We start from the raw sequence: 18,470 nt of genomic DNA on the forward strand, positions 1-18,470 counted from the left end.
CACAAAAAGAGAAAGTCAAGTCTTTATGTAGCAGTTGTAAATGCTGTAAAAATAATTCATCAGGAATGTTGGCCAGTATTCTTGTAGGCCTGGGACCATTTGAGATGGGTTTTAATCTTTTGGCCTTTGCTTCTCACCAACTGACCTTTTTCTGTTTGTCCTCCACCCACCAGGAGATCGTGGGCCTTGTGCATGCTAAATACACATTCTACCCCTGAGTTACCTTCTTCCTCATGGCTTGTAAGTGAACCCCATCACTTAGAGTTTCCCCTTTCCTGTGCCTACTTCCATCCACAGTGTCCTTTCTCAGTGCCCTTCACTGAGACTGATCCTATGGCCCCATCACATGACGTGTGAGGAGCAGGGTACTCAGTGTCTGTGGGAAGATGTTTTCTTCACTGGAAAACGGAATGGGAGTGGTTCTCACTGCCCCAGTGTCTCTGGCTCCTGCTTTGGGGTGTCATTATGTAACTGGAGCTGTGGAAGCCACTCTGCGACTTCAGAGAAAGAGCTATGCCGGAATTTTTAATTAGCTTGATCTTGTGTGTGTGTGGTTACAAAATTTACAAGATTAAGATTTTTTTCCCTTGTGTTACTTATTGAGTGAATGAGTTTTGAAGGCTGCCCACAACTTTTGGCGAGGATGAGATCTTAGGAATTTAAGCACTGTGACTTACCTATGGGAATTGAGTGGCACTTTAGAGTTCCCAGTTCATTAGTCTGGGGACTCCCACTTTGCTACTGAAGGAAAAAAGAAAAAAGAAAAAAAATTGAGGCCTTGTCAGAAGGCTATTGTCTAAGTCGTAATAAATGTAAATCAGATTACACACACTATCCTAAATATGACTGACTTGGGTCTTCTGCTACTTTATCCTGACTGAAGTGATAGAATTAGTTTGTTTACAATTTTAGAAAACCATTACAAAATAAAAGGAACCATTGATGTGACTTCTTTAAGTAAATAGTTGATGTAAAATAGGTTGTTTCTATTTCCTTATACCCTCAGTTGAGTGTGGCTGCCAGTCCCCATTTTCTCTTTACAGCACAGAGAGACCATCACAGAAAGCCACATCTGGGCACACTGCAGACATCAACAGATCATGGAGAGTCCGTCCCCAGTGGATACATTGACAGCATAGATTATGCATATATGATTCAGGAAACAATGCAGAAGAGGAGGCAGAAAGAATATAAGAGCCCCAGAATACAAGGAAGTCTGCTGTGCAACAGTTTCTTAGAAATGACTGCATAAATAAGACTCAACGATGGCAAAACCAATGGACATGGTAATATGGAAAGGGGAAGTTTTGAGGGGTCCCACCCCTAGACAAAGAACTATGGGCAACTAATGGCTGTTGGGAGGAGAATCAACCTCTCCTAGAGATCAAGTCCCTTATTGGTTGTTCAATGCATAGTGACCAAGCCCTGAAACCATATGTACATAAACAACAAAATGGACTCAGCAGGATATATATATATATATATATATATTTAACATATTTATTATTATATTAAATTACTAGCCTATTCAACAATCATAATCAAAGAATAAGAGACTATCAACTTGAGAGTGGAGGGACATGGAAGGGGTCCGGGGAAGCCAAGGAAGTGTAGCTAGGCTAGGGGGAGGAAAGGGGGAGGGAAAGTGATATAATTCTATTTCGATTAAAAATAAATCAAAACAAAGTAAGTGGCATGAGTCCATTCATCGTGTCTCTCTGCTCTTGACTGTAGATGAGTTGCTCTGAGTCCCTGCCTTGGCTTCCCCACAACAATGTGCTGTAATCTAGAATTGTGAGCCAATAATCCGCCTTCCTGCACTGCTTTTGTCCGTGTATTTATCATAGCCACAGAACTGAAACTAGAGCAGCAGCTAATCCTACTCATGAGGCTTTACTCTCATAACCTAAAGCCAAAGACCATGTCCCTGAGTCATACTGTGGAACAGAAGTATTTGGGCTTCAGAATAGGAATTCCAGGAAATCAGACATTCAGTCCACTGCCAGAAGATAAGTAAATAGGAAACTGCAGCATCGTAGCCTCAGTGTTTTGAGAAAGTAGAGGGAAGGGCAATGTTAGGGACTGGCGGGAGGGGGCCCCCTTGGAGAGGCAGGATGGGGGATGTATGCATATATGACTCATAGTCACTCTGCAGAATAATTTTTGGATAATAGTTAACGATTGGGTTGGCAGTGTGTAGCTCAATAGTGGATTGCTGCCCTACATGTATGAGGCTCTGGGTTCCATCCCCAATACCATCAAAGTGGGACTAGAGACCAAATAACAGAGAAGATAGGGGAGTTAGAGAGATCCAGTAAGAAGAGACAGAAGCAAAGGCCAAGATACTAGAAATGATCAAATACATAATCATTTCTTACTGTGTCCATCAGTTTTCCATTATGAAGCTGTTAACTTTATAAAACAAAGAGGATTATGTGATTCACAGTTCCAGAGGTTCAAAGGCATAGTTTTTGTTTGGCTTGGGAAGAAGTCTTATGGCCAATGGTATGAGAGTGGTAAGAACACTTTGGAGAATGAGAAATCCAATCCCCAAGCACAGGACCAGCAGGAGGGGACAGCCATGTTTGCCCCTTTGACAAACACTTTCTTCCAACAACTTGGTCCTTTGAGAATTATTTTAATTCCTTCCAAATGCAAGATCTACAGTGACTGGCCTCAAGTCTTCACCTCTTAAGGTTCCCACCCCTGATACTAGACAGAGACCAGACCTACCACTCAGGCACCCTTAAGAACACAATAGCACCATATCCAAAACATGGCACTTACACCTCAAACTTCATGAGTGAAAGAATCAATGGGGATGAGTCCTGAGAGGAGTCCCAGAAGGAAGGACAAGTAGCACCTGAGTGAGTGTGGGTGGACATCAGGAAACTGGAGAGGAGATCCTGGGCGTGGGGCACAGGCTTTAAGGGAGGGAGTGGTAAGGATAACAGAAGTCATGAGACATGAAAGTAGGAAGAGATACTTGGGGGTGGCTGGGTACAAGTGGGAAGGGACTATGTGAGGAGGGAGGGGGAGGGGGGAATAAAACAAAACGAAGCTTCTAGGAAAGGTCAACATGAAGCCTGTTGCATTGTGTGTTATTTAAAAACCAACTTAAAAAAATAAAAATGTTCTAATACAGAAAGCCAGTCTTTAAAATTCGGGCTCCTAGTCCTGCTTTTCTTGAATGGCGTTACCGTCAGCTGTTCCTTTGTCTGCCGCTCTCGTCATACCATGAGCAATTCCAGAAAAAAAGTAGTGACAAAATCAGTTTTACATCACACAGCACCTGGCAAATAAGAGGTTCACTTACAAAATAATCCATGAATTGTACAAGTTGTTTTTTTTCCCCAATAGCAAGTGTGCTTTGATAAGCGAAGCATGGCTAGACTAGGTTTGGGGAACCAAAGGCATAATTAAGAATTTGGATGGTGTGCAGCTGTTTCTGCTATTTCTTCAGACCCATGTAACCTAGTTAAAATATTTCCCCTTATTTTAGATTTTTTTAAGAAGAAATTTATCTAAGTAAAAGAAATGGTTTCCATTATGCATTATTGTAAATAAAGTTGTGAGTCTCCTTTGGGGTGGTAACATCAGCTAAAGTGTACACAGAGCCAAGCAATTGACAGGTACCTCCATGAACCTTTCCACATTGAATCTGGATACACAAACTGTTTTTATTCTCAACATAGATTCCTGCGTTCAGATCCAGCACATAATGATGTTGTAAGTCTTTATTCTTGTCCTTATGACAAAAAGCTTTACAAAAATCAATGACATTTTTTTAGACTCATCAGAGAACTCATTCATTGAAGGACAGTTACCCTGAAATAAAGAGTGACAGGTTCATCCCGAGAGCCACATCCCAATTTCTCCAGCCATCTAAGACCTTGCAGAACTCTTAATGATAATTTTGATGGATTAACAAAGGTTGACTGAGTTGGGGGAGGGGAAACTCTAATCAGAATACATTATATGAAAAAGGAACTATTTTCAAAAAAGAATAAAGAAAAAGGCTGACTGTAACTAGCATGAGAATGAGAGATGTCCAAAGGCCTGCGATGTCTGACCACTCATTAACCTCGCCCTGAACTCCACCTACAGAAACCCCATCAAATTCTCACAGTGAAGATTCAAGAAAGATATTTTTCCTGACTTTATCAAGAAACGACTAAGCTTAGGAGAGAGTGAGAGAGCAAGAGAAATCAAGAGAGAGGGAGGGAGGGAGGGAGGGAGGGAGGGAGGGAGGGAGGGAGGGAGGGAGGGAGGGAGGGAGGGAAGGGGGGAGGGAGGAGGGAGAAAAAGAGACTCTTTTCCATAACTCAGGCCTTCTCTCCAGGAGCAGGACCTTGGCAGCCTTTTTTCATTTAGAGGAAACGTCCCTCCTACTCCAGCCCACTCAAGCTTTTCTGTCTCATTTATGAGACGAGGGGAGGAAGGAACCCCTGTCGACAGAAGCCAGCGCCGCAAGACTGGCCATGCTACAGCCAGGAAAGGGTATAGAGCATGCGCTGCTGATGGCGAAGATCTGTTCCTCTGAAGTCAGACTCGAGATCTCAGTCTAGTGGGACTAATCTGTCCAGTAAGTAAGCGAAACTATTGAGTCCAAACCAACCAAACAAGCAAAAGCTACTTAGGCGTACCATAGCCAAGCTTCCGGAAAGTCACGGCAGAGAGAAAGCCTGGGAAGAAACCGTTAGTTGGTGGGAGACTTCACAAGCTGAAAAGTCAGTTCATGGAACACTCATCAGAAGCCCATGCAAGCAAACAGGAGCAGAGTGGAAAGAAAGTGTTGAAAGATGGCGAACATCTTGGAATTCTGGGTCCTGCAGAATTGTCCTTTGCAAATGAAGGGGGCTGGTGGCTGGTTAGGCTGTGCCTGTATCTAGGTAGGGTGTACATGGGACACCTCTGCACCCTTGGTTTCAGTTCCACTTTAAAATATAAAGTCCTTTTGAAAAGTGGAGTGGAAATAACCCCAATTTGAAGATACTGATATTAGGCTCTAATTTACTGGAGGGCAGGAAGACCGTGGGAGGTCAAGGAGGATTCAAGCCCACACCTGTCTCCATCAAAAGCCTGTGCTCTGCAGACAGCAAGCAGTAGTAAGTCCTCTCAGACCATCTCATCTGAACTGCAGCACTTTGTTAAATGTGTTCCAAAGAAATCTCCACAATGGTTTTTCCTTTTCAAAAGAATCGTGTGTGAGCGCCAAGTAAAATGAATTCACTAAAGATGAGTTTTTAATAGTCGTGAATAGTGAAGCCAGAAAAGTCTGACCAAAAATATTCTAAGCACTGAAGGAAGGAAATGCTTCAGGTAAATTTATCAATGCTTGCCCGGAACCTTTATTATCTTTATCACTGTAGGATAACACGATTTTTGTGAAAGCCTGCCAGCTCCTTGGTTGAATCATCACTACTTAAGACCAATGAAGTAAACAAGCAAATATGGATCATGCCACTTGGTTATCAGCTTTTGATAAATTGGACTGCTTTGAAAGTCAGAAATGGCCACTGTGAAAAGAAATACGTCAAGGCTGTCTCTTCTGCTGCTAAACTCTCCCTCATTCCAGACAGTTCCCTCACCGCAATGAGAAGAGCTTAGCTCCAGGCTGTCTCAGGTGTCCAAACAGCATGAATCCCCTAGCTCTGGCTGCCCTTCTGCCTGAATACAATGCCCACACACACACACATCCTTCCGTCAGAAGAACACAGTTCTTTTCTCTGTATAACCTTGAGTCTTGAGTCCAGCCTCTGTCAACACAATCACAGGGATGTGTCCTTTAGACTCTTACATAATTCTGTACTGCACTCCAATCTTCAGCTGTCTGTTTTCTTCACTGAACTGGGAGTTCTTGACAGTTGTGTGTCTGGCTCAGTATCCAACAGTGCTTGGTGCATGGAAAGTGCTCATGCCACTGTGAAGGACAGTGGCTATAAGAATAGCAATCCTTTATTCTGCACTTTTTTCTGTGCCGAGTTTTCTACAAAGAACATTATCTAATGGAATGCTCTCAATAGTTTTAGCAGGTAGGTATTGTGGTAACTGATGTTTGTACAGACTAATAAATAACTCAAGGCTTAAAGACACTAAGTATTTATCATTCATGGTCTGCTAGGCAGTTCCAGACCCTAGTTCTTAATACTGTTTGCGGCTCTGTTATGAATGTCTTACTATAAGGTGTAGGTGTAACTTCTAAGACAAAAAAGACTTTGTCTTTATTGTCATGGACTGAGACAATACTCCAGAAGAAATGCCTCAGAACATGTTCTTGGGTGTCTTTAGCAATCCTTTAGGAGAGATGTTTTCCTCCAACACTGTGAAGACAGAACCCTTTCAAAGTGGGCTTGTTCAGAGGATGGGCAGAGTCTTCTACTGCAAAGGAAAGAGGTGCACTGAAATATTGATGTTTGGAGTTCTAAAAAGAGATTCTGTTCAGTTTCTCAGGAAGGGGCTAGAAGAAAAAATCATCAGGGCTATTGCTTGGGCCACGTTGGAATAGTGAACTAGTTTACCTGAACGGAGGATCTGGGAGCTCTCTGGCAGTGTGGTGAAAAGAGCGTTTTACATGCTAGAAACAAGATTCATTGTGGTCTGCAGTAGAAGACAGAGCAGGGGATATGCACAGTCCCCTCCTCCTCCAGACCCAGCCACTCAGTGCTTATGCACAGTCCCCTCCTCCTCCAGACCCAGCCACTCAGTGCTTATTCACAGCCCTGCTCCTCCTCCAGGCCCAGCCACTCAGTGCTTATGCACAGTCCCCTCCTCCTCCAGACCCAGCCACTCAGTGCTTATGCACAGTCCCCTCCTCCTCCAGACCCAGCCACTCAGTGCTTATGCACAGCCCACTCCTCCTCCAGACCCAGCCACTCAGTGCTGATGCACAGTCCCCTCCTCCTCCAGACCTACCCACTCAGTGCTGATGCACAGTCCCCTCCTCCTCCAGACCTACCCACTCAGTGCTGATGCACAGTCCCCTCCTCCTCCAGACCCAGCCACTCAGTGCTGTTCATCTGCCAGCATTTCCCATGGTCACAGCTGAAGATGACCTATCCTTGTCCCCTTTCCAGCTCCTTGAGCTGAGGGGAATCTAACTGGAGCAGTTGATTGAAACAGCTCTGAAGCAATCATCATAAATTGCTTTGCTTCATAATCAGCCTTTGTGGCTACATTGGGGTAATGTTTGTTTAATCCTTTGACTGACTGACTGATTGTTGTTTAACCACAGTGGTGCATAATGTGGCATATAATTTAGACACAATCAAAGTCACCTATGAAGAGCTACTGGAGTAAATCTCATCTACATGCAATACCATCTTACTTAAGGCAACAGGCTTCAAGGCTGGAGGAAAAACAGCCCAAAATACAATGAAATTCCTCCTCTGTCTGTCTGTCTTCTCTTTCTCCCTATCTCTATCTATCTCTATCTCTCTTTTTCTTTCTGTCACACACACACACACAGACACACACACACACACACACAGACACACACACACACACCACATGTGCATACACACATACTTGATACAATGATAAAGAAGTAGAAAATGTACAAAAACCAAACCGCTCATGTTTATTCTCTTCCAGGTTCTCCTCACACCATATCCCACTACTGAGTGACTGCTGATCTATTTTTGATTGAGTTGGATTCAATGTCTTAATTAGTAGCCTGCCTTGAACAGTACTTCTGCTTATAGGTGATTTTTTTTTTTATCTTGAACACACAGCCTTGGCTCTGAACATCATTCAAAATTGCATCACAAACAAAATGTTAGCGTATTTCTAAGCTGGCCACAGCAAGACTGGTGAGGGAAATCACGTGTCCTCTTCCATTGAGCAAAACATCTTTCCAAAACAGAGTTACCTGTTTTACACATATGTGCTGATTGCTTTCATCCCTTTCAGGGTCACTAAGAAAGCTTTAATGCTTCCTGCATGTATCAAAATTTCAAGACTGAACCATAAATTTAAAAAAAAAATACTGAAGAGCATGCATTTGCCTTGAAACGCATTGCTACTTTGAAGTTCTATGTCTCTTGGAACATCTGTCAGGGTTCCTAAGGTAGCCCTATACATAATGCAGTTTGGAAGTGATGGAAACGGTAACAGATGGGCTGTTTTTGTCTTTACAGTTCTAGAGACTTAACTTTACACAGGATAGGCTAAGAGGCTTTTCAAAGCAGATCAGGGTTGCTTTCCAGGTTAGAAACAACAGTTCCATGGAAAACATTTATCTTGGGACTCCTCACATTATCAATGGCCCGTCCTAAAGTACATTATTATAGATAATTCTGAAGTATACAAGATATGCCTGGATCATTGCAGACTCCAGAATCCACAACAACAACAACAACAAAAGTGGCTTTTGATTCACTGGAGACTAGTTTCCTAGCAATAAAGGCCACAGGCAGCCGAGCCCCATTTGGATGGAGGAAGACTCACAAGGCTTGTATTGCTGTGAAGCATTGGAATACCTCTTTAGACAGCCACACTTTCAATTAGTTTGTTTTGCTAATAAATCGCTGCTTTCATGGCATCTGTCTAGATAAGAAATAAGAAAGAAATCACAGTGCTCTGTCACAAAGCTGCCACACCACAGGCTGGACTACTGTCTTCGTCTAGACTGAAGACTTTTGAGAGTCATCTGCATGGATTTAAATATCTCTTTGACAAGGGCAGACTTTCCTTTGAGTCAACAATTTAAAAGATTCTTTCCTATAAAAATGAGAACTTCTTAGCATATCCAATTTTTTCATGAATGTCAAATTAGCAAATAAGATATTTGGGTGTTCAGTCTCTAATCTGCATATAAGAATACCCTCAAAATAAAATCATCTGTTTTGTATTCTTAGTGGAAAGCCATCTTATACAAATTTTAGAGGAACTGTAATGCTTTGTACCAAGAAGGCCAGTATTTACCTCTCAGTTTTCCCAGAACCGAGAGCAACAGCTTGCCACGCCTCTTCAGCCCAGAGCTTTTTCAATAAAATTTTAGAACGGGCATGGAAATCTTTGTTTTTCACATATAGCATAGAAACAGGCAGGCTCTCAAGGACTTTGCCAGTAGCTCCACTCAAGTCATGTTGCAGGAAGAAGGAGGAGAATCTAGAAGAGAGTAACAGAGGAGGGAAGAAAATGAAGAGAGAAGGCTTCTGTCTCAGTCTAAGTCAGACCACTTGTGTACTTGCGGATGTAAATGACACAGTATCATGTTGATCTACAACACTCAGTGCTTCCTGGGTGCTGGGTATGTGGACATCTTGAGTTAAGAGCTTTTTACTCATCATCTGACTTAATAAAACACACAGGAAAGCTATTATGATCCCTGTTTTCTAAGTGATAGAACAAATGCTCAAGATTAAATGACTTGATTTACACTGTTAAGTACAAGAGTCTATCCGGCACCTGGCAGTAAGATGCCTGAGTTCCTGCCTAACCAATAATTAAGAGTATGCATCCTACCCTCTGTCACCATTTGCTGATCCCACTGAGTGCCTTATCTATTTTGTACCTGGAAGTGGCAAACAGAATTGTCCTTCCTGTGCTGGCTCAGGATCTTTCTCACTGTCTTACCATCCTCTCCTGGTTCTCCTCCCCAAAACATTTTTCAGTTTTAATACATGATGCCCTATTATCTCAAAAGAAGATGGTGTAGGACTTTATAGTGGTCTGTGTATAGCCAGTGAAAATTCTATGATCCCGAAAGATTCCATTTGGTTTGGTTCAATTTAAATATTAAGATTCCATGTCAGATTTCATTTTCAAAAAGAAAAATGTGGAGCTGCATACAATAACTGAGATGCAACCAGATGGTTCTTTTTAATTTGCTTCTGTTTGGAGGGCGATTAAGAAAGAGTCCTCAACTGCAGCCTTCCTCTCTAAATAACTTAACACCCCTAAACAAGAAAGCCTACCTTGAGGGCCTGACTGGGCAAGGGAGTCACTTGAACTGGGGAACTAATTATGTGGTGGTCTTGTTTTCCATTTAGTCTTCACACTGTCGACATTGGCAAGCTCACTCGGAAGAGCTGGGTAATCTCTTTCCTTTCTGGGCCTCCAGAATACCAACCATTCAGACATTTGGGGACATAACATATGTTTTAGGATATAAATTTGCAATCAATAAATTTTGTACCAGAAAACTTATCTATCTATATATCTTTGTATGTATGTATGTATGTATGTATGTATGTATGTATGTATCTAATCTATCTATCTATCTATCTATCTATCTATCTATCTATCTATCTATCTATCTATCTATCTATTTTTCTATCTATCTTCTTTCCTATCTTTATGATTCTACAGAATTCTTAGAGTCTTGCAGCTACCAAAACATCAGAGATTCCTCCAGACATCTACTCATCTAGGGTACCAATATGCCATGGGTGTGGTGATGATGTTCTTTTAAGCACTTTTTGGTCACTGGTCACCACAGGGAGTAAGAGTCCTATGCCTATGGACCCATTATCTTTGCATCTGGAATCAAGCTGTACTTTGAGGCTTCCTGCAAGGAAGGAACCAAATGATTGGACTTTAAGCTAGACATCGTTTCAGTCTGCAGGGGGGAAGGGGCCCAAGGGAGAGGACAGAATTGAAGTTCAGAAAATGATATCCCCCTAATGCATCAAGAGCACCAGGACAGCTTCAAGCATGCAGGGCAGCCTTTCTCTGCAGGTCCTCATCTACCCAAAGTCCATATGCACAATGGAGCACCACAGTTGCCTTCAATGGTTCTCCCTGTTATTATTTTAGTCAAGGAAGATAAAAGTCTGATTTACCACAGAGGATGAAACTGAAAAGCACTTCACCTACAGGCCAGAGGAACGTTGTCCCAGGCCACTGTCCGGCGAACTCTCTAGGTAATAGTTACTCCTCCACTGCCCCTCTTCTCTATGAAGAAGGAATTGCAGTCTCAACCATGTAGCCCTTCTTTGAGTTTTCTATTCTGTGTGGTTCTCACAGCACATGAGCACATAAACAAGTCCATATGCCTCTATTTCCAACCTCTGTTCCCCTTAATAGATTGCCAGTTTGTTTTAGCAGAATCACATAGAAAAAAAAATATTTGTGAGCTTTTCTGCAAAATGCAGCACTTGTCTTCATGCTTGAGACCCAGGGAGGTCAGTTCTTGCTTTTGGCCCTGCCACATACCTTCTGTTGCACATAGACCCTGTCACCTGCTGGAGTGGAGAAGAGGTGGTAGGATTAGAGGCCATCCAAACCAAAACTCTGCCTTCTTACATGCAGAACTCAAGAAGGGTCCCTATTGATTTAGTCCTCTATGGATACGGGAAGTCCCCATGGTCACTGTGCTTCAAAGTTGTTGGGTTTGGTTTAGCAGGAAAGTTTAAAGACACAGTCCATTTGTTTAAAAAGAAATGAAGAAGAAGAAGAAGAAGAAGAAGAAGAAGAAGAAGAAGAAGAAGAAGAAGAAGAAGAAGAAGAAGAAGATCAATTTAGCTGTCCTGGAGATTTTACCACCACCACCACCACCACCACCACCACCACCACCACCCACCCACCCACCCACCCCCAAGGAATCCTGGAGATTGCAGGTCAAACTAAGCCTGGAATCCTTAGTCAAGGTGTTTGACTTCATTGGTCTGTGGCATCACCACAGTACCTGTTATAAGCACAGAACACCCTTGAAATAATACTCAATCAAAAGTACATGACTGTATTGCACTGAGTTGATAACGTATCAATTATGTTACATACCACTCTACTGTAAGTCATGGGGAAATTTATTAAGTACAAATAACATATGATATGCCATTGGCTATAAAATATGTGTTAGATTTGGCTTGCCAAAAAATGTCAAAAACACAAAAAAATTTGCATTTTGTCAAAAATGAACAAAACTCACTCAATGAGCAATCTTTTGAAGCAGTGAAGGAAAATGTGGTTCAGAATAAAGAACTTATAGGAACATTGTTCAGATTATCCTGCTATAATTAACAATTCCTCATTGCTTTTCCCATTAAAAATGAAGAGATTCATTTTTATAGCTCTTCAGAAATGAGATTTTGAAGAGCATGGAGAAGAATGAGACCACCAGAAGGTGGAAAAATGTACTTGGTTTCAGCAGGTAGATGGTCCATTTAAGTGTTCTGTGTCTGACAATTCAGGGCAAGGACAATGAAATTATTTTAGGTTGCTAAGTTCCTTGTACTATATGAAATTATATCTAAGTAAGTAGAGAAAAATTCAAATACAACTATAGGAAAGGACAGACTATGCTCTCTTGACATCTCATGAGTTTCTATGCATACATAAAGATCAAAATCACGGATGTTGTTTTCATACTAGAGCTCATGAAAACACCCTTTTAAAGAACTAACTTGAAAGCTGAGACAATGCCACATGCCCTGCACAGCTCATTAAACACAGCATTAAAACCACAGGATTAGTTACAGTTATGTTTTTTTCTATTTTGCTGCTTTATATAATACTTGCTTTTTATGACCTTAAAGCATAATAACTCTTCAGAATCCAGATTTAGGAACTGTGAAATTAGACCTGGCAGAAGAATGCACACGAGAACCAGCTGCTTCTTTCTGAATATCCACCTTGTCTGTCCTTTTCTGCTGGCAAGTTCAGGGCACAATGGGCCCTGTTTAGGACTGGGGCTCACTTGGAGGAGTGGAAGGAATAAACAAAATGAAGGTATTGAAGAATGCAGAGAGTGCAGTTCTGGTCAGGGTAATATCTACAGCATCAAACTCTGGCCACCGCAAGACCTGGCCTAAGTGGGAATAGATGAAGAAACCCAAGTTAAGACAAACCAAGCCTGTTTGTTTAGGGCTTTCTAGATGAAGAGAGTCAACCACCATCACTAGTGTGTTGCAGAGGCCAAAAGCAATGGGAGGCCAAGACAGTGGACAAAAGAGAAAGATTGAGCAAAGCCATGACTGGAGGCTGTTGGCATGGACAGCTTGCAGGCCAGCGAGGCTGACTAGTAAGGAGCCCTAAGCAGTTGTGTATGGACATATATTTGGCCTCTTCTTGTCATTCCTAAGCTGGAAATGGAATCAGAAATGACATAAGAAGCTCTCAGATAATGATCAAGTTTTGTTCATTTTGGAGGGTAATGACTAATGGATTTATTGCTTGGATTATTGATCTATTGTCTATAGACTATGGGTCAGAGTTGTAATTTTATGTATGTTCTGGCCATTATCTGCCTGTGCATCCAGTCTCCCATCAGGTAGCCAGATGGCCTAATAGAAAAAGTTATCCTTGGATATAACTTAAAATTTTCAAATTTGAAGATTTTTAAAGAACAAAAAAATTACATAAAACAAAACCAGTAAAGAATGGAAATTTAAAAACTCTTTTGTACAATTCTATTTTCCAGTGGTCATCACTATTGACAGAGTAGTTGGATCTAGTCAGGAATTCAAAATAAAGCATCTATTTGTATGAGGCTAGCATGAAGCACATGGGAGATAATCCTTTCTACCAGCCAGTCTTAGTATGAAGCATGAGAAGGTAACCCTAATAAAGTGTTTACTGAGCATCCCTCAGTATTGTTGGAAGGGCTGGGGCCCAGGCTTGAAACAAGCTTCTACAAACCCTTCAAGTACTGTAATTGAAATGTGTCCTCCAGAATGTATATGCTGAAACTGGATGGCCAATATAAGAGTATTTGGAAGTGGAGTTGATATGAAGTGATACTAAATCATGAAAGTAGAGGTCTCCTACCCCTAGATACATTTAAGTCCCTGTTTCGAAACCCCTGTCTCATTGACAATGGAGATAAGGGTTCCAAATTCTTAAGGGAGTACTCAAAAGAACTTACAAAAAGGAAGCACTGAAAAAGATGATTCTCTTTTGTGATATGAAGACACAACAACATTCTCTACCCACATTGCCTTCTGTCCTTTATGCCATGAAAGGATCTCAAGACAATACTCATTTATAAAGGCAGGCCTAAACTAGATGCCAAACTTAGACTTCTAAGCCTCCAGAACTGGAGCGATACAGTATGTAAACAATGCATTGCCTCAGGTACTTTGTAACAGTATCACAAACAGACAAAGATAACCATGCAGAAGAGTTAACCTGTTTGACCGGAAAACTGGCCCCACGGCTCTTATGTTCCAGTTACACATTACTACTTCTTTCCCTTGTGCTATGGACAAGATGTACCTGCTCCTCCCTGCAGTACCAAAGCTACCTCTGACCCAGTCACCCCACACTTTCACAGCCTCAGCTTCATTCTTTGCCAAGATAGACTGGGTTCTGGATGGTTTGCATCTCCCACCATTGGTGCTTCTGAGACCAAGCCTTGCATGGATCTGTCTGACAGTGTAGCTTGGGTCAGATGAGCTGTGAAGGATGCAGGAAAACCATGCTTTCTGCTCTGAAAAACTGGGGTTTTAAAAAGAGCTAAGTACTTAAAAAGTTCAGAAGAGTGACAAAAACAGAAAATGACCACTACTTCATTCTAGTCCTTTGGTGCACTGGCGTCCTGTAGGCTGCTGGCAAGGAAATTATCTGGGTCTTTTTAGGTTCCTGATGTTAGAAAGTATTTTTTGAGCATTTTTTAAAGATGCAAATAATTAATCCTCTCCAGAAGCTTCTTCTTTCTTTCCCATACACAGTCTCACATGGACTGGGGAACTAACTAAAGATTTAATGCCCTTCTCTCTTTCCAGATTGAGATGTGCAGTCTGGTATCCATTCTTTATGTCTAAGCACAGATGAAACACATCATATGACAGATGTTTAGAACTGTATTCCAAGATTTTCTATGTGCCATATACTATACATTTTGATTTCCTACCTTTTATTCTTTCCTTTTAAATTTATTTTTCATATCACATTTTATATTCTGCTGCATTTATCTTGGCTTGGGTTACTTCAAGTCCCATAGAATAAGAAGCTCCTGTGGCATAAACAGATGTACACCTGGATGGATTGGTTCAAAAATTCTCTTTGTAGACATAGCTTGAAAACTTCAAGTATGTAAACAGAGAACAAAACCTCCTAATAGTCATTGCATTGGTCTCTTTACAGATAATCTGATCATCTTTATTATACCTAGGGGTGATGTGTCTCCTATAACTGCCAATTACAGAATGCATTCCATGCCAGGCATGGAGCCAAATGCTTAATGGAAGTGACCTTGGTTAATCTTCACTACTATTCCAGGAGGTATTAGCTCCAGAGTGTGGATGAGAAAGTTGAGCCTCAGAGAGGTTGAGGTAACACTCATGGTAGTTTCAAAGATGATAAAGGACACAGAAGCATTAAACTAAGCTCAAGCACTAACAGTCAGAGCAGGAACACAGTGCTGAGATGGCCAAGGTAAGGAGGAAGAGTCGGGGTCCAGGGCCTCTGTGTCTAAGCAATACCTTTTAGCTGCAAAGGGGTATTACACAGATTGATAGATACACTCTGTTTTGCACACATCTCTTGAGTGTTTTATGGAGTCATAAACTTTCAGGCAGTAAAGGGATATGCTTTGATGCTTCAAAGAGAATTTAAAAGCAAATCTCTATCCCAGCCAGGAAATAGCATGACTCACAGTATTCCAGACACCAGAGGCTGGCCATTGCACCAAGACGGTCATAGAAGAGAAGGACCTGAAGAACAGAAGGCCGGGGTCCTGACCCCCTACCATGTTGCCATATAACTCAACCTTCCCACACAGCCATGCATTTTAACAATTTATTTCTATGTCATATCTTTAAGCCTTTTGAGTGTCTGCACTGTGAAAATTAAAACAAAATAAAACAAAATCTCAAAGAACATTAAAATCTGTCTCTTATTTTGAAGATTAACATAAGAAACAGTATTGCAGATTTCCTTTAGCTGAATTTGCTTTTGGTATGACAGTGTAGTTTCTACCAGGCTAAACTTCTTGGGAAGAAATAACTCCAGAAGCTGTCTAAAATGCACAATATCTAAAACAGATATTGTGTTTAATGCCAAGGAGTGTGAACAAGCACCCAACACATGAGGTGAAGATCCCGGAGAAGGGAGATGTGCACAGAATGGAGTCTTTTGTTTCAGTGATTATCTACCTTACTTAATTTATTTATTGATAACAGGCATGGGGTACACGCTCTGAAGGCAAGGGACCTTGTAGGAGGCTCTCTGGAACAGTGAGATTAAAAAGGAGAGGTACAGGATAGAAAGCTAAAAGAAGTTGAGGAGTCAGGGTCTAGGGAAAAGGAGAAATGTAGAGAAGACATTGCATGCTCTACATCCCCTTGAGGTAGTCACCTACCCCACCTTGCGTGCAAGCAGGAAGGAGGAACCCCAGCTAAAATTAGGCACACCTTAGTAAGCTAGAACTTCAGCTAAACCAGAAAGAGCTCTTCAGTATAATTGTGCACACAAATAAGTGAAAAGATGAAGGATTTTATCAGGATGCTGGAACCTGTAATAATCAATCAAATGAAAGTTCTAGAATTGAAAATAAAATGACTGCAATAAAGAACTCAACAGATGGTTAGGCAACTTAGGTAGAGAAGAAGAATAATTAGTGAAATGGAGGAGGACAATAAACAGATGTTCGGACTGAGTCCAGAGAAGAAGCTGTAGGACACAATGAGAGGGATCAATATACATGGAATAGGATCTTGAGAAATGACAGACAGAGAAGATGATGGAGGTGAGACTAGTAATATGTAAAGTGATGCTGGCACGCGAATACACACACACAAAGTGGGGGCGAGTATTGAATAATCTGAACACAGTGCAGCACAGTGATCAGGATGTGGACCATTATCTCTGAGGAAGTCATTAAAAGAATAATAAGAATATTTTACTGTGAAACTAATAGCAAATAACATGGAATAATAGCACATTAATTAATTCAAATAAAGTTTAGAAATAAGAATAAACTACACAGAGAATTTCTAGGGGTGAGTAGAAAACATATAGACGGCAGACATAAACACGTCTGTGGTTAGTTTCATTTTATTATAGACTCAATATTTCATTTCAAAAGGCAAAGACTTTTCACATAGAATTTAAAAAAAAATCTGAGACTATGTGGCTTAAAAGAGACACATCTTACACATGAAAATGATATGGATTAAACCCGTTTTGAGACAGGGTCTCCCTCTGCAGTCTGGAACTCACTGTGTGGACCAGGCTGGAGAGCCACCTTCTCTGCCTCCCAACTGCCTAGCTAGATGAAGAATTGTAACATGAAAAAATTAAAAACATACCGTGAAATGCGATTAGATGGGAGATTACATCACCTTGTGTGTTAACATAGCTTGTGTTGATGTTAACAAAATATCACAAACTGGGTAATTTATTAATATCACTTATTTCTTACAGTCCTGGGAACCCCCAGCATGATAGTATTAATAGGTGGAAGGCACTTAGGTCTGCAGGCTGAGCCCTTGTGAATGGGATGGGTGTCTCTTCAGAAGCCATGGAGAGCTACCTTGCCCTTCCTGCCATATGAGCACATTGAAAAAGGCCCTCAGAACCAGGGGGTGCCGCTGTCAGACTCTGGACCTACCACTGTCTGCATCTCAGCTTACCAGCAACCGGGGAATGAGAGGAAGAAACACCGCTGCTTGTCAGTCACCCAGTCTATAGTGGCCTGTAGGAACAGCATGAATCAGAGGAGACATGACAGCTTCTTCTTCAGCTGAACTTTAGCTTATTGACCAAATTTAAGTTATTATTACTTTAAAAATTATTATGACCGGGTGGTGGTGGTGCACACCTTTAATTCCAGCACTCGGGAGGCAGAGGCAGGCAGATCTCTGTGAGTTCGAGGCCAGCCTGGTCTACAGAGTGAGTTCCAGGAAAGGCACAAAGCTACAAAGAGAAACCCTGTCTTGAAAAAAACCAATATATATATTTTCTTAAAAATGTGTCTAGACTAAATTTTCCTTTTTTATGCTTATGTTTTACCTTTTATAATACTTATTTCATAGGCCATTATATTAAATATATATGCACAGATTCCCATGACAGAGTATAAGCTCACCTTGAACTTCAAGAACTGGGATTATAACTATGTGTCACCAGGCTCAGCTCTACTATTTTTTTTAAGAAATATCAAATATTTTTAATTTGATGGTCCACATCTGACAGTTCCCATAGTTTTAGTCTCTAGGGGTCTGATTCTCTGATTCCCTTTCACACCTCTCACATACAATGGCTCGTTTCTCTGTACATTTCATTGTTTTGTCTGTGTGCTTATGTGAGCTCAAATTTCTCGGAATTATCTCTGTCAGAAAATTTTAGACAAACACCAGACATGAATTCTCTGAAAATGATTCCATTTGCCTGTCACTGACATCTAAGGATGTTTCCTACCTAGGACAACTTTAAACAAATTTTTTGGCTTGGTTTGGGGAATGGTATAAAGGCATTTTGATTTCTCACTCCATCTTAATCTGGAGGCTAAGATCATCCCACAAAAGGGAATATTAATTGCTTATTCCACAAAGCCAAACTCTTTTGTTTTGTAAGATTTTGTC

This window comes from Peromyscus maniculatus, chromosome 19 (genome assembly GCF_049852395.1).
Source record: "Peromyscus maniculatus bairdii isolate BWxNUB_F1_BW_parent chromosome 19, HU_Pman_BW_mat_3.1, whole genome shotgun sequence".
NCBI classification, from domain to species: Eukaryota; Metazoa; Chordata; class Mammalia; order Rodentia; family Cricetidae; genus Peromyscus; species Peromyscus maniculatus.